The following is a 14,846-nucleotide window of genomic DNA, read 5'->3' as shown; positions in this document are numbered from 1 at the left end:
GTGCGTGACGTTATCATATTGCCAAATAAAGAAATATTTAATTGTGCACTTGGGTATTTCTTACATACTGTCGAGAGTGTCTTTTTTTAAGAAAGACATTCTTGCTTAATTTTGAAGACCAATGTAGTGAATGTATAATAAAGTCTGACTGTAACTCCAAGTTGCAGGAATACAGATTCGTAGACATTGGTGCTGAATCAATATTTAAGAAGATTTCATCGTGTCACGAGTTTGACAAGGCAGATGTGCAGTTTATTCCTAACACGTGTATTCACCAAACTCTCACATGCGGCGACCCTGTAGTGCAATGAACTTTTAAGAAAGCATGATTAAACTGAAGATCAAGAAGACAAAACTAATTACAAAGATTTCTGCCACAAGAAGAAGACTGATATGACAATAGATCAATCAATGTAACATTGCTACACAAATAAACAGCAAAGCATCATAAAATAATATTGTTAAACAAGTTCTCACTAATCAAAATTAAAGATATAAACACAACCAAGACCATTCACAAACGATCAAAATGTTTCAACCATAGAACACTTATTGGAGACAGCAATTAACTAATTACTACAGAGAGAAAGAGACAAGCTAGTAGGAAAGGGTTGGATGAAAGTAAATTTATTAGAATACTTAGAACACAGTGGAAAGACAAACAGAAAGGTGGCAAACATGTAAACAACCAATATTAAAAAGTGTCCCCAAGCTAACAGCTCCAAATCTAATGAAATTTGGTGTGAAAGTTCTACATGGCTTCGATGGTTATATACCAAATTTCAGTTCAGTATCTACAGTGGTTGAATTCTTAGGGGATTTTAAAAAGAGGCTACTCACCTCCGCATCATGTACGAAGGCGCAAATGTGACAACTTTGCTAGGCTTTTTTAAAAGTTTTAGCAAACATTTGGTCATTTGCTTTAATATACATAGACAACTTTTTATGCTGAATCACATGATGACAAAAATTAGGGATTTAGCCTACCTAAATATAGATACAAGTCTCTAAAGTGGCTAAAAAATTCACCGCACTATTCCGAGAGGCATGGTTTGCTGCTACTTTCCGCATGAGCCATGCGCGTCAAAACTTCAGATAGCTATTCCTACCTATGACATCTATATATCAATCAAATTTAATTGGAACTGGCTGCCCAGATGAAAAGATATGCATCTGCCAAGTTGGCTAAGATTTTCTACTTGCAAATTTTAGGGTATTTTCGGGGGACAATATCTCAACTGTGTCTTCTTCAATCCTTTTTTTCTTGCCACAGCTGGATAGAGCATCCTTTAAGCTCTCAAAACTATATTGTTTAATTTATGGCTCTTGCATATTGATGAGTAAGAATGCCTATCAAAAGTAGGGAAAATGGATTACTTATAAATACAAAAATTAATAAAATTTGAAGTTACAAATAAAAAATGTGCAATTGTAGTATCTTATCGTTATAAGATTTTCCTGTGGTTTAGGGAAAGTAACTATGCTAATAAGAAGTGTTTTTACATTATTTTACAGTGTAGAATATAGATATAACAAAACCTCAGAAAGTGCCCTGAAGATTATAAAATCTAGAAAATCATAAGGGAATGCTATATTGCTTTAGAAGGTTTTAACCCTACAGCGCATTGTCACTCAGTTTCCATTGGCATTTTAAAACAGCAATAGTTTTTTAAAGCTCTATCCTCATAGTAGTGATATACATTGCTGAATCACCACTTTCAGTTGTTGCTTTCATTAGGTTGGCAATTTTCAGTGTCAGTTTTTTGTGCAGTGTAATCTTTTATGTTGACACTGTACAATCTTAGTGTTGAGTACCGAGTGTTTGAATAATCAGTAATTATTGTTGTAGCTGAACGTTAGCACTAAAACAATATGTTTTGATAGCCTAATTTGTATATTTTATATAAAACAATACTGAATATTGTCTGAAGTCATCATATTCTACCATGGTAAAAATGAACTACAATCAGTTAAGGAAATGTCACCAACTGACAAGAAGCTTATTCAGTGTAGGTCTGGGCTTTGTTTGACTGAAGACCCCCAAATTTGTCCATACCAGAATGCCTTGTTGACAACAAAATTTCAATTCCTGTGGAACTTCTGCAACCCATTTGGTGAAGAAAAACATGTAACCATGAAGGCTTTAACATCAATAAACACTGCAATGGCTGACAGGTTGAAGTTACTGACTAGTGAAGTTTTTAAACCTGGTCAGAAAATCTGTACCAAAAGTACACATGAAATGCCCAAAATGAATCATCCCACCAGGATAAGCAAGAATCACCATCCACTGAAAACACGGCTAAAAGTTGATGATTGCTTTACTGCTAACACTTTATTATCATCACTTGGTGAATCACTACTAAAGCTTCAATGGATCAGCAAAAGGGATCCAATGGGATACATAAAGTGCAAAGGTCTGAAAGCCCCAGGCAGTCTTACTAAAGTAATTTCCACAGCTGCTGGTGTGAGCCAATTAGTTACTGCTCAGATACAAATGGAAGAGTGCCATATATGTAAAGGTATGGCCATCTTAATTGAACAAGTAAAGATTGAACTTCAGACTTCAAGCAATAACAGTAAAGTTCAAATTTTGACCCTGGCCCCAAATAGCTGCACTACTGAAAAAATGGCTAAAGAATTTGCCGTTTCAACTAAGATGGTGAAGAAGGCTAGGAAACTAAAGATGGAAGATGGGATTTTGGCAACACGTGCAAACTGAAAAGGGTAAAAGCTCAGTGATGAAGTAAAACAAAATGTCCTCACACTCTTTGAAGATGAGTTTTCTCGCTTATGCCCAGGCAAAAAGGATTGTTTTGCACTAAGAATAAATGGCGAAAGATCCAAGGAAAAATGTCTGCTCCTTTGTTGGTGTTGTTGTTGTCCTCAGTCCTGAGACTGGTTTGATGCAGCTCTCCATGCTACCGTATCCTGTGCAAGCTTCTTCATCTCCCAGTATTTACTGCAACCTACATCCTTCTGAATCCGCGTAAGTGTATTCATCTCTTGGTCTCCCTCTATGATTTTTACCCTCCACACTGCCCTCCAACACTAAATTTGTGATCCCTTGATGCCTCAAGAACATGTCCTACCAACTGGTCCCTTCTTCTTGTCAAGTTGTGCCACAAACTCCTCTTCTCCCCAATTCTATTCAATACCTCATCATTAGTTATGTGATCTACCCATCTAATCTTCAGCATTCTTCTGTAGCACCACATTTCGAAAGCCTCTATTCTCTTCTTGTCCAAACTGCTTATCGTCCATGTTTCACTTCCATACATGGCTACACTCCATACAAATACTTTCAGAAACGACTTCCTGACACTTAAATCTATACTCGATGTTAACAAATTTCTCTTCTTCAGAAACGCTTTCCTTGCCATTGCCAGTCTACATTTTATATAAGCAGGAAACCCAGTTTCAAATCCCGATCCGATGCAAATTTTTTCCCACTTGCAGCCAATGTCCAATTTCTTTGTGTCTATGTTCTTATTGTACTCTGATGTTTAAATTCATAAGAAATCTTAACATGCAATATTATGTATTTTATTTTAAATTTTTCTAAAAGGATTTTTACCCAAACAGTGACTGTCAAGTTGTGTTTTAAGTATCGTCTGAAGTAACAGCTCTGGAGAAAATGGGACCATTCATAGTACTGAGGGTTTTGTACCTGTTATCCTTGTGTGAAAGAATTCTAAGGTATGGTTTACCATGTGAAATATCTGTTTTAACAGTACAGGCCCTGGTAGTAGGAATTATCGGCACTGTTGTAACTGTGATTAGCAATGTGAATAAATGATGCCTAAACCTTTCCTCTGTCTCTCCTCTATAGGTGCCTTATGCAATAGCCACATCTAACGCAACAAAAGTTAAATAAATGTTATACTTAACCAACTGATGGTTTAAAAAGTGTTTTGTTTTTTTGTATTACAAAGTACTAAAATACATTATGTAATTTTTGGTTTCTATATGTCTTGTTAAGTTTTATAGGGGACTATTTTCTCTCCTGTCCTAACAACAATTTGGGGAGGGTTTCTATCTTTTCTATGGGAAGGGAGTGAAGCACTAGAAGGTTTCCGATCCTAGTAGTGTAACTTTTAATAGGTAACTACTTTTAATTGGTAACAAGACTGGAAAGATATAGTTTGATTTACTGCACTAGCCTTAAATTTAGACATTTTAAGATTAGCATCAAACACTTGAACAATCATTATAAATCTCTCACAGACAAACTTGACCAGAGTATTATCAAAGATTATACACAACTGCTGTATTTCATGGGACAAATGAGCTATCTGTTTTACTTGTTTTCTTAATTACCCATATGATCCTTTTGCAACATGCGATGATGGGGAAAAAAGTGAGAATGAGTAGGTACATAGTTTCGTAATGCTGTAGGATGCTTCCCGAATCCCCACTCCTATTCTTATGAAATGGAGTAACACAGCTTCTGAATTGTCATGTAAATGTATGGACTGTGTTTTATGGACCAGCTTTGCCTAGAAGCTCAGTAGGGCAGCATAGGAAATGCTACATGAAGCAATGAGGAAACTCTGAAAAGCAGACTAAAGTGTGACTGGTATGGACAAGAGCAACCAGTGGCGTCAAGTGTAGTAACATCACATATACTAGTGTCCGAGCAATAGAGATACCTGTCATTTGTAATTGTGTCTGGCCCAAGAAGGTAGAACAGTGACGATAGTGTAAATACAAATATGGGAACAAAGATTACATACATACATACATAAATACAGTAGCTGACTTCGAAGTTTTGCTCCAGACTAGTATTTTGTAAAATATGAACCGTATAAGCAGCTTCTCTGTTGCACCTACCTTATCCATTCAAGAAGTCAGTGGACTGAATTACTCCAGAAAGGGAAGGCAGTAGTGGTGCAAGCACAAGACAGGGACCAATGCCAAAATCCAAATATTTGCCAACACCCCCGAGCTCATCAATTATGCCATGCAAGCAGCTCTGCAATCACAATTCAGCTGGTGAGACAATAACCAGCATTTTGACACACTTGCTTGGTACTTTGCAGACTGCGTGTGTGTGACCTCAACACAAGACCTGCCCCGCATAAAAAGCTGTCTGGCCAGCTCAACACAGCTATACTTGGAATCAGCATCTCCTGTGTGTTGCTGTTGGCTGCTGCCATGCAGCCCCAAACTTTCCTCCTGCTGTAGGCTGCTACCCCGAAGAGTCACATCAACTGCCAGCAAGCCATCCCACCTGACGCAGCACTGCTGAGGTAAACCCACAAAGTGAGACCTTTTTGCTACTGGGACAGCAGCTAGGGCCATCTTTGTGACATCGCTTCCCAACACTGTGGGCCATGGGATCAACGCACTTATGGGACCTGGACATCACGCGTCTACACTGAACGAGGGCACACTCCTGTAACTGCTGTAGCTTGTTGGAGTAGTACATTCCATTGCATTCGGTGAATCCACGTATGAGATGCATATTGGCCAACTATTCATCAGTAAACTTATCCATACTGTTGTGTATCAATGTACAATTCACACAGACAAAAACGATCCTGAGACAGAACAGAGCAGTCCAATACAAGTTTAAAAACAAAGAGTAAAGTGAGCATTAATATTGTTAACAGCAAGTAAAGTAAATTAATGAAGGTAGTATGTTTCCAAGAAAGAAACACACAGCACATACCACCAACATTTGCTCTACTATGCACACTTTTTCAGCACAATACAGATACAAAGATGGATGGGGGTATGAAATCAAAAGGAATACAGCACTCTGTAACAAGCTGGTTGCTTCAGCACACATGATAAACACAAACCTGTTGCAGTGTGCCCGCTAATTGAAAATAAGAATTGTGAACCAACATATGCTCACATGTTTGCATAATAATACATTACAACTGTATTTGTTATCACATGTGTTTTGGTTAGGTTTTAAGTTTTCCACAAAACTAATACATATTTATCACAAACATTTACCTTAATACTCACATTTTCTGCATGCTGAACTAGGTTGTATACTACTTTACAATGTGCCACACCTCACATTACCATCCAAGGTTTGAACAACACTGTACTTTGCTAGGTATCTTAATACTGCTAGCTGTATGATTCTCACTAATGTTATTGAGCACATTTTCTGGAGCTTGCAGTTGAACTTGACATTGAACTCACACATAGCAGTAATTGTTGGCTTAGATACAACACAGAGTGACTTGCTTCCTGCAGTGTCTTAACAGAGGGGAAGTTTTTCTCGTGCACTATGAGGCAACAGATGGTACTCTTATACATTAAATACATTCTTAGCAGTAGATTACAAAAACTGAGATTGAAAAGTTCATGGTGCATGAGATAAAATGGTTATCAGGGTGCAGTTCAGTAATAACCTCAATTTTATTACTTCATCTGTGTTTGCTTCACAATTTCAATAAATAAATTCAAATAAATAAGGTTTTTAGTTTATAACAAGCATTTAGAGAGCCACCAGAGTGAATAATGTGTGGCAAAAAGTTGAATGTCAAAATTATAATCAATTACGTAGGCAAAGCTGTTTCTAACATTGTGCAGTCATATGAAGTGTTATGCATATAGTATGAAAAGCTACTGTAAGGCAGCTACAATTTACACCAGAAAAGAAATTCCCAAAATTCTAAAAAAACTCCCATGTTATTTCCAGAGTTCCTGGAGCTTATACACTCTGAAACCATGAAACATGGTAAACTATGTTTGTATAGTAGAAGATGCTGTACAAGTGAATCACAATTGCTGACTCAACACTTTGTACGACAATGTGAAGAAATTTAAAGAGTGAAAGTTATGGATGAAAAATTACAGACACCCTCAAAATATGCTCAATTCTGAAGGTTTTTTAAGGCAAGGTTAACATTTAACAGCAGGAGGAGTAATGCATTGTTAACAACTACGTTAAAAGTTTCTGTGGCACAAGTAATGACATATTCAAATACTAGCTCACTGAGCATCGTGATTACTTTCTATCAGCTGCTGATATAAGACACACTAAATTACAGACCATGAAACTGATAACAAAAATCTAGAACAGGGCAGTGCTCTTATGAATGTGTTTTGTGGAACAATGTTGGCAGCACTCACCTATGAGTTATGATGGAAACACAAAGATTTGTACCAACAGAAGATTGTATCTAATGAGAGGGCAGCAAGATGTGTCTCGGGGCAACAAGTTGAAATTATTTTGTTGAATTCTCAAGTGAATATGAGCACAAAATGTATTTGGAAAAACAAAAGACATAATCCAAAAACAGGTAAGACTATCACACAGCTGAAATTAGCTACTTCAAATGCTCGATAACTGTAGCAGATATTTCTTCATTACATCACATTTGCTGGATTCAACAACTCTCAACAAAACTATACCAACATAGATACTCTACAACTTTTACTACAGCACCGATCACTAAGCGAATGAATATGTAAATAAATAAAGTAAAACGTAAAATTTGTGGAAAAGACCATTTATAGCAATCTCGTGATCCATCACAGCTACAAAATCTGCTAAGAATATGAGTCATCAATTTTGACAATAAGAATTCACTCTCTTTTGTGCCCCTCGTTGATTACCTGAAACTAACCTCCCATTGACTATGCAAAACTGGTACACTGCCAATCTATGTACCACAGAGGAAAAGTGGCCAGGCTCTCACTGCCTTCACTCTACACCTCAGTCCACAACTTTTATGTTACTGGAAGCATATTCATAGTTTCTAGAGTTTTCACTCAAAAGCAGAGCATTAAAATGACATTTCACGGATAGGAGACCCACTGAGCCACATTTGTAATCAGTCATGGCAAAGTATACTTCCTGTGATTGCTTTGAAACAACACATATGTATACTAGTAACTCAAATCAGTACCAGACTTTTCAAAACTGGTAATCTTAAATAGTGAACTGAAGTTCTTAAAAGTTTTATTAACTGGTTTCCTACAAATAGTCTCGCACTCAATTTTAAAAAGACACAACATACTCAGTTCTGCACATCTAGGTGTACTACACCAATGATATATGCATCACATTTCGAGCAAATAATAAATGGGGTGGAAGCTTCAAAATTTTTAGGAGTCCATATTTATGAGAATTTAAATTGGAGGAAAAAAAAATTTGAACTCCTTAAACAACTTAGTTCAGCCACACTTGTGCTTAAGTTCATTATAAATCTTGGGGAGAAACAAATCAGTAAGCTGACATATTTTGCAAATCTTTATTTGGAGATGTCTTACAGAATAATGTTCCGGGGTAACTGAGCTACCCAAGCACGACTCACGCCCCATCCTCACAGCTTCACAGGAGAGCTTCTGTAAAGTTTGGAAGGTAGGAGATGAGGTACTGGCAGAAGTGAAGCTGTGACGATGGGGCGTGAGCTGTGCTTGGGTAGCTCAGTTGGTAGAGCACTTGCCTGCAAAAGGCAAAGGTCCCGAGTTCGAGTCTCGGCCCGGCACGCAGTTTTAATCTGCCAGGAAGTTTCATATCAGCGCACACCCCACTGCAGAGTGAAAATCTCAACCTGTTTAAGAAGTTGCATTCTCACGAATGCTTCACAGTACATTTATTCCCTCAAGAAGTTTTTGTAAATCCACTACAATTCAGAAGAGACAATGATGTTGATAATTACAACACCAGAAGGAAAAATGACACTCATTACTTCACGTTAAGGTTGTCTTTGGCACAAATAGGGATGCACAATGCTGCAACAAATTTTTTTTTATCACATTCCCAGTAATACAAAATGTCTGGCAGATAGGAAAGTAAAATTTGAAAATAAACTGAGAATGTTTCTGCTTAACAACTACTCCTATTCCATAGAAGAATTTTTATTACTGTAATGTGTAAAGGCTGGCGGATAGGAATTACGAACTCACACCTGTATATCTGGTTTTCCTTTTGTAATTTAAATAACAATAGAAATAATCAGAATGTAACTGCACAAACAAATTAGTGATGTGAATGTAAAATGACCTGTTCCACATCATTATGATCTATTGTACAAAAAGGATCATGGAACATAACTAACCAACAATCTCTACACAATGATTAAAACAACTGAAAGAAGTTACGACCTATCTGCAATAGCAGCCAAATGAATACATCCTGAGATCACAGGTCCAATATGCAAACTACTGTTCTCCACGAGTTAATCCAACTGCTAATAAAAGTTGATTCTAATTAATATTAAACTCTACAAGGGGTCAATTAAGAAAAGTCAAAGACTGTTGGTCATGCAAATGTTAACGTATTATTGGAGCAAACTAAATTTAGGATATTAAAACATCTGAAGTTTGAGTGATCATTTCCTACATCCATCAGAGGCACATTTTTCAGATGGATAATATGAAGGAGACAATATTTTAACAAAATTTCTTCACTTATGAAATTAATGTTAAAGACCTGTTTGGTCATACAACTTTGCAAGGTGTATGACCATGTAAGGTGAATGTAAGGTGTACAAATTTCTGTACACCTTACATTCAGCAGCTAATTGAAAACATGCCAATGTTTACACTATGATAACAGTATGCATCATAAAAATGTCATCTACACTCATACTGTACATTACAACAAACTCCGAAGCAAACACAATTTTCTTCTGTCAGCTATGACAGTTCTTTCGGATTACTATATAGTGTCCCACAGAGAACTTTCTTTTTTCAATTACTTACACATTTGCACCGCAATAAAACATGAACGGTGAGAAGTTAAATGGCCACCCATCGAAGGCTACAAATAAGTGTTACATGGATAAGAGTGAGCATAGAAACCAAGTTAAAATACAATGAAACCAGAAGAAAAAAATTTTATGACTTAAGTTCCAAGCACAAACACCAAAGATTATGAAGACACCAAGTGGCACTACACATACAAAGCCAAATTCTATAGTGGTTTCAGAGATACACACATTTCCCAAAGTCTTGTCTCTGTAAAATGATAGTATACCACATTTAAGCTTTAATGTGATGGTCTATTAACACTTGACTACTGTTGTGTGGCCACCTGCAGTCACAGAAGGCATCTATGCTGCTACACCAGTGACAGTCAGAGTGTTGAATTAATATCTTTGTGTGACTAGTAGAATAATATGAAATCTGCATATCTTCACTACTCAGACATTGTGCTGAAAAGATCTGGGATACTACTACTACAACAACACAGTCACTCACTATCTCTGTTAACACATGACAGCACCACGTAACTTACAGCACTATTAACTTTTTGATTGAACATCCTTAAGAAAATTTCAAAATTCTGAAGCACTAATTTCATTGTTAGCACGTGAGTTAGCAAATAAACATATGTTGCACCCAATAATTCAGCAAACAGAAACAAGGTTATTCAACTTTGTAGATACAGCCTATCAATAGAAGTCTACAGAAATTAATCCAAGAGGCAGCAAAATTACAAAAATGCCTTTTTTTAAAGCTGAATAGGTGAGTGTGTGAATATGTTGTGCCCCAAGAAATAAATTTGGCAGACGGATCTGCTCCACACCAACGATTCCTACTCTCACCAAGGAATGTAGATCTGATGATGATCTCTTTAGTAGTTCGAAACCGATCACCCACAAATAAAAAATAGCCTCTTATACACAACCACAACTGTGTTTACTATATAAATTTATTTAATTAGAATAAAATCTGCCATTCAGTAATGAATGGTTAATCCCTAGTAACACTATACATCTCAAAAAGATTACAATTATATATATTTCAACCATCATCACAGCTTACAAAAGTCTTTACTTAAAGTCAAACGACTGGTGAAAATTTTAGTGTCCCAGGTATAATACAACAAAGATGCTTACTTTGACAGGTCACTTAGTGTATTGCAAATGTTAGGTTACCTTTTCTATCCTAAAATATACTAAACACTACCATCATATCATTGAACAGTTTCGAAATTTTCGGATGTAAACATTACAAACCCAAGAGAAAAAAATATTTATTTTGACCCAATTTTCACGTGAAAAAATAATGAAAATTTGAAGAAGATAGTATGGCATGTTCTTTAACATCAAGAAATTATGTGTGAGCTAAATTAAAATATACAAACATTAAAGAAATATGTTTCACCTTTTAATGCATCCTATGAATGGCTATTTCCTTAGAGATTTCTTAATTGCACACTTACATTCATCTGAATGTACAAATACTAGACATCTGCTTTGTCTAGTGATGTAATAATTATACTGCTACCTACCCTTACATGCATAGAACTAAGCAAACAGAACACTAACGATACTTTTTTGTGTGCATATTATTCTGTAGGAGATAGGGAGTCAAGACAGGTTGATCTGTAGCCTAGCCAATGGATAGGTTAGAAGATGACAGTTCTTTGTGCGCCAATGAAGCAGCTTCACAGGTTCCAGGTAATCCATTTAATTTTGTGATAAAATTTTAAGCACCGCAAAAGTTAAACAGTGCAATTCCCACCCCACATCTATTGACAACCTACCTGCACTGACATAGGTATCCTGAAACACTTAGGAGCCTTTCACTGAAACATTTTAACTCTATAGTTTGGAAGATGATGTTAAGACAGCTTTCTCAATAATTACATGTGTTACATATTTAATTACCTATAAGGTGCATCAATTAGGTGTCAAATTTACAACTGTGTGGACAAATCTCTCTTAAAAGAATGAAAGCAAACTGCAGGCAGTGTTCCAGGCACAAAATCAGCTCAACACACAAGCTACTCCATCACAATAAAATTATTTCAACTATAGTACTGCAAATGAAAGTAAAGAGCTTTTTTATCACTTGTGATAAACTGATCTAGCATACTAATCAGTGAAACAGTCTTTAATTTATGAACTACAACAATTTCTGTATACGTACGTTACTGTACCTCTACACAATCAAGACGTGCGATTTTAATTCTTCATCGATTATTCCTCATCGTCTCGCTGAACTACAGACATGTCAACAGCCTGGAACAAGACATATACCTTTCGACACACTGAATGGAGAACTAACATATGTTATACACAAACTGAACTACACCTTGTGTCAACAAATATACCACTATTGCCGGGGAAACTTGTGCTACATTCTCTATTTGGCGAGCATAAACTATATTTATGAAAAGGAATTACAAAAGAGTTGCAACAAGTGTAAAAACGATTTTTTTAAATCTTGTTCAACTAACATTCCTCTTCCGGACTTCCGGCAGGTATTCTTAGGAGTATTCCACACTACGCCATTCTTTCTTACGGCAAGTAATAACTATACCACAACTCTCATCTCTCCAATGTCAGCATTTACTTCACCTATTAAAAAACACTCTCCAGAATTAACTTATTAAAAGTATCGCTACAGGATAAGAACGTTTAAAGTTTAACAAAAGTTCAATTAGGGCGCAATGAATTTCTACTCCTACAAAATTTTCTTAACATAATACGAAATTTTGTCTTCTATGAAATTGAGACATCCTAGAACGATTGCTATCACTTTCATCACCAAAGATCACATTTGTTCTTCGAACATGGCCACGATAAATGTATCTATTCGTCTGCTAACTTAGACTAAACAAATTTGAGTCTTTAATACCATAAAAAGTATCTCTTATCTAGTATCTTACGAATGTGAGTATATTACTATGAACAATATCCTAAATAAATAATGATAAAAAATACGGAGTAAATATCGTAAGGGTACAGATAAACATATCTGAATACCAACATCTTCTACGTAAATAAACACTCATCTGGTAAAATTACATCAATGACTAAGTAACGATCAATGTATTGAGGGGTATTACACGCATAAACAAGTTCAGCATACCAGTTAACCATGAACTAAGGCAGATCTGCGAGTTTATTTAAGTATTCAAAACAAAACAAAAATCAAAATGTGACACCTCATCCTCACATTACCTCATCAAACATGAAGATTACTCTACCACTGTGTTAGCACTTCTTCCACACGATAACCATTTGTCGACTTCTGTTACACCTCGATGTTGTTTGTAGGTAACAAAGATCTTAACAGAAAACATATAACATTTTCATCCGGCTTCGTCAACGAATACATGGTTCACACATAGATGACACAAAACAGGGTGATATTTGTTATCACTAAACATTCCACATTGACGCAAAAATGTTCAGTCCTCATCACTAAAGTCACTTAAAACCAAGTAGTTAGTTAATTGTCGCATAATTTCTATACGATAAAGTGATGAATCACTCACGGGTGTGAGGCCGGGTTCACATATGCATCTCAAGTGACGCTATAGCTAATGGCATACTGCAGTGGCACTGCCACAAAAAGTTGACTCGGTTGTACTTTGCGACGCCACTTGGCTTCCACCACTGCTCCCTGGTGACTGTATTCCGAAACACGAGCATTGTCACGGTTATCGTGAAGTAATTGCTGCTGTAGTCCATTCGATTTCAGCGTGTTTTCATTTGTTTACTGAAAAAAGTAAAAAAAAAAAAAGTGGTCAGCAGATACACTTTCGCAGCTTCTGGAACTATAAGAACAACAACAACGGAAACTACTGTTAAATTTTACGTGGCAATGTGTGCGTGGGGGACAAAAGCCGCGAAGCAGGAAGGTTTTGGCCAGTGAGTGTGTGGTGCGCACAGTGACTCACTCGGGGATGCTAGAGGTTTGGAGTTCTGGATGATACCCGAGAGAGTGACTCGGCTCCTGTGACGTCACTAAGCCTGGTTTTGAGTGCCGATTATTGACTGACCTGCAGAGCGGTTTCCATGAGTGGGCGCGATATTTTGGAAAACCCACCAGCGACTTGGAGGTTATTTGACTGGTTTGGCGCTAGTGAAGGCAGTCCCGGTCTCTTGCAAGCTTAACGAGTGGAAGGACGGCGGCCATCCCGCCAAAGTTAAGTAACTTTTGTGTATGTCCTTACCTCTCGCTTTATGCAACCACCATTTATAATCAATAGCATCCGTTTAAAAGTCATTTGGTTAGAAACTGATAGTGCATTTTGTCTAATCGTAGCTGCCTCTGAAGTGACTGTCAATTGTCTTTTTTAATTCTATATTTTGCTGTCTACTGAGTGATAGGAGGTTCATAATTAATGGTAGATATTTAAAGATCGTTTTGTTAAAAAGCTGTGCAGGTAATTTTGCTAATTGCTTTTAAAATCCTGCACTGTTCGTGTATTGTTAATTGCTGGTGCCTCATTAGTGGCAGCTGTTTAAAAGTCATTTTTCTAAAGTCTGCTCGGTCAGTTTTGCTGCTGACTGCTTTTTAAAGCTTGTCTGAGTTTAATAAAGGCAAGTTATGTATTAAAGATGATGAACACTGAAGCAGTTGTATGGGGACCCCAGTCTTTGAATTAGGGCGACCCTATCCCAAATTTTCCCACGTGAATTCCCAGTTATCCACCAGTACTACAACATTAATGCCTTCCTATATGGTTTGGTTGATGCCAGACTGAAAGCTGTGCAACTATATAGAATTTGTGGCATACTGTGTGAATGGTAACTCATTGTGCCTCTATAGAAAACCGCAAACAGTGGCATCACATTAGTTATGGTTGTGAACAATTTTACATCGTCTTGTTGTCTCTGTAGAGCTGTACCAAAGGAGTAAGGAGAGGATTTTGTTTGGTGGTCAGTACACTCTTTCTATAACACAAACTGCACACACAGATTAACTGGTTTCTTTATTCACAAGAATGGAAAGTTTACTTAACTCCAGACATACAAGGTCAGCTGTATAGTCAACATTAGCCTCCCTACTGGTGAATTACGAAGTCCGTTATGTTCGCAATTAAGGTTGCTAAAGTGCTATTTGTCTCGGAGTTAGTGGCAGAGCTAACTGCTACTGCGATTCCCACTGTGCTGCGACGGATGACACTG

The 14,846-nt window shown here is 36.9% G+C and overlaps 1 protein-coding gene and 1 non-coding gene across 7 annotated transcripts in view; one reads left to right on the top strand and one right to left on the bottom strand.

Moving 5' to 3' along the window:
* Positions 1-13,011, bottom strand: part of LOC124615782 (large proline-rich protein BAG6) — a 227,613-nt gene extending 214,602 nt beyond the window's left edge. For 2 of the 6 annotated variants that reach the window (XM_047143900.1, XM_047143945.1), the window contains exons 1-2: positions 12,891-13,011; positions 11,854-11,945 (exon numbers count right to left, since the gene is read on the bottom strand). The gene's annotated coding sequence lies outside the window, so the exon portion shown is untranslated. Of the gene's footprint in view, positions 1-11,853; positions 11,946-12,163; positions 12,449-12,696; positions 12,715-12,890 lie in introns of those variants that run through there. The other 4 variants (XM_047143927.1, XM_047143919.1, XM_047143908.1 and 1 more) reach the window with 4 other exon arrangements.
* Positions 8,387-8,463, top strand: Trnal-caa. The gene has a single exon. It is a non-coding gene; the product is annotated as a tRNA-Leu (tRNA).
* Positions 13,012-14,846: the final 1,835 nt, after the last annotated feature.

This window comes from Schistocerca americana, chromosome 1 (genome assembly GCF_021461395.2).
Source record: "Schistocerca americana isolate TAMUIC-IGC-003095 chromosome 1, iqSchAmer2.1, whole genome shotgun sequence".
Lineage (NCBI taxonomy): Eukaryota > Metazoa > Arthropoda > Insecta > Orthoptera > Acrididae > Schistocerca > Schistocerca americana.
Note: the sequence above shows the minus strand (reverse complement) of the source record. Positions and strands in the feature narration are given on the sequence as shown.